The sequence below is a fragment of the Eumetopias jubatus genome, unplaced genomic scaffold (assembly GCF_037043125.1).
Source record: "Eumetopias jubatus isolate StellerSeaLion01/CBP00866 unplaced genomic scaffold, mEumJub1_p1.0 scaffold_13, whole genome shotgun sequence".
Classification (NCBI taxonomy): domain Eukaryota; kingdom Metazoa; phylum Chordata; class Mammalia; order Carnivora; family Otariidae; genus Eumetopias; species Eumetopias jubatus.
The window spans coordinates 21,909,906-21,913,062 of record NW_028274819.1 but is presented as its reverse complement, the minus strand read 5'-3'; positions in this window follow the sequence as shown (position 1 = coordinate 21,913,062).

The window sequence follows — 3,157 nt, the reverse complement described above, 5'->3', positions numbered from 1 at the left end:
GTAGGGAACACACACACACACACACACACACACACACACACACACACACATACACACACACAATTACCATCAGGTTACCTTAACTTAGTTACTTGTAAAGGACATATTTTTGGTGCACATAAGTGTTTAAGAGTACTACCACTTGGTTGCCTTTGGAGAGAATGAAGAGATATTGACATAGAATTGTGCTTTGCTATCAGGATATACCAGATGTTAAGACAGTCACATGAACTTTCTGCTGGACCAAGAAGTCCACAGGGCATGATGGTCTCTAACACATCTAACACAGAGTGACTCCTGTAATGAAGGGCCAAAAGCCAAGAGTGCTGTGCAGAGCAAATACAGACACTGTTAATCATAAATCTCTAGACACATACCTCTAGGTAATGCATTTATAGCATTCCACCCTTCAACCCCAAAACCTGCAACAACGACCTTTGGTCAAAAGTGTTTCTAAATTTACTGTGAAGGCCAAGTTTGGCTTAACCAGTCTTTCATCAATATTTTGCTTCTAGAATGTATTTATTAGAGCAACCATAATCTCCTACAGGACTGAGATGTATGCTTTCTTACTTAACTTTTTAGTTTGAGTTCACCTTTCATTCTGTTTAGTAGAATTTTTCCAACCATTCAGCCAACCCTCACAGCCAAGGGGAATTGTGTGCTGGGACTAACTCCATAAGAACCATCAGCTCAAATTGAATGAAGGTTCAGAGTCAGCAAAGAGAGAGCTCAGGGAACACAAATCAAATAGAGAAGGCAGGATTCTTCTCCCTCTTTGCTTATACCACTCTTCTTTGGACTAGCAATTGCTGGATATCCCTTGGTGGGTTGTTTGTTTGCTTTGTGATCTGCAGCTTGGGAATATATTAAGTATATTCTATACTGAATAGCTTAGCCAATGACAGCCAACATGTATTGTCCCCTTTTTTGGGTCTTCTCCACAGTGAAAGTAAATGTGAATTGTGTTCCTAACAAAGGGAGGTAAAATACAAGGGAGGAAAAAGCTATTGGAGAATTAGTGATCTAAAAAATAAAAAAAAAGGGGGGTGCCTGGGTGGCTCAATTGTTAAGTGTCTGCCTTCAGCTCAGGTCATGATCCCAGGGTCTTGGGATCGAGCCCCACATCAGGCTCCCAGCTCAGCAGGAAGCCTGCTTCTCCCTCTCCCTCTGCCCCTGCTTGTGTTCCCCCTCTCGCTGTGTCTTTCTCTGTCAAATAAATAAATTAAAAAATAAATAAATAAAAAATAAAAAAAGGTAAAACCCTTATGTGGTCTTACTCATTTGCTTTCCCTTCATCCCAGTTCTCTGACCTACTTTGCCAGTAGTGATTGATTTTTCACACCTGGAGACCACAAACCCTGGTGTGAGCTCCAGCCTGCAGAGTTAAGTGTGAGTATACAAGCTGCTCCTCCATTAGGAGATGAAGTTTTCTCCAGCTTGGGCATCACACGTTTCACCAATGAGGTGGTAGGTTTCAAGGTCAGTAATAAGAGGTGTCTGTTTTCACTTTGCTTCACATAGATCAAGACATACTATGTTAAAATATCAGGAGAATGCCAAGGTACCAAGAACCAGCAAGTTCCTCTTTTACTTGGAAGCTAGTGTATGTTTTCATACCTAAAATTTCTCCAGTTCCTTCAAGTAACTTTAGTGAATTACTACTGTATTAACATTGCTATCTCTTGGTGTGCACACACCCATCATGGCAAATCCAAACTCACACACCTTTACAGCTCTGCAATCTGCATTTGAAAGAATAGAATCAGTTCTTCCAGAAGGACAGAAGAAACCATAAATCAAGTTTTCTGTAATAACAGTAACCCAATATTTTTGAAATTTCAGGTTCCCAATTCACAGCCTTCCGCTTAACAGTAAAATTAGAGCTAGCCCTCAATAATAGGCTGATATTTTTTCTAATTATATTTCATGATTTAAGAACAAGAAGCAGGTCTTGTCAATTGTGTACCCACAGCACTAAGATCAGTGTTTAAAACATAGAAGATCTTTAATAATTATTGTGGAATTGAACTGAATTTGCTGATACTCAGCCCCAAAAATTATTTTTCATTTTAGATAATTTAGAATACCTTCACATTCTCTTGTACTTTAGCCAGTAGAACTTAACCTAGGAGACAGTGAATAAATTATAATGAAATTTTCTTCCAAGTGGGATTGAATTTACTTCACGAAATCATTATTTTTTAATCTGAGCATTCTACAAAGGGTGCTCCTAATGAGAAGGAAAAAAAAAATACCACAGCATCCTTGAATATAGATCCAATACTCAAGTCAGCTAATGAAATAGGACCCCATAGAGATTGATGCTGTGACTGAAGAATACAACTTTTTTTTCTTTCTTAGAAAGTAGGAAATCTAATTACCTTCAAGTTTCTCACATTTGAGCCATACTACAAATGACTTGTGTCCAGGTACAGAAAAACCAACAATATTTTATTTATAACCTTATTTTTTAGTTTTTGAACTACAAATTCTGGTTCTAGAGGTGTTTAAAAGATCATGGGTTTTATAGATGCTCATATGTAAATTAATCTGTTGTTTGCTTACTTTTTTTTCTTTTTCTTTTTTTTTTTTTTTTTTTTGCTTTGCCATTGAATGGTTCTCCTCATAAATACAGAACAGGTCATTACATGAAAAATATAAGATCTTGCATTTTTTTAATCTTGTTCTCTCTTAAAAATCTATTTCTAATATTGCATTCCCCATTGGACTACTTCATAAGGTCATGAGGGAAAGAAAGGAGAGAGGAAAAAAAAGAAAGAAAGACAAAATAGACTGGATCTCACCACTAGAATTCACCATAAAAATCTCAAAATGTAACAGAATTCTTACAAAATTTCCTAGGCCAGTTCTTTAGGGACTTGAGATCTCCTATGAAAAATATGGCAACCAGGGAAGGCAGGGATGAGATGTGGGAAAATAGTAAATAACTGCAGCAAAAACAGGTTCTGAGGAATACACATAATTTTGTCTGCTTTAGATCACAATAGAATTTTTAATAAATAAATTTCTTTTCTTTTTTGTTTTTTTTTTGTAAAGACACTTTTTTGAAACAGTAGATTTAGCCCAGTCATTTGTGTCATTTTTAATAAACTGTCTTTTTTTATTGTTTGTTTTCTGTAACTCTGTAAATGTT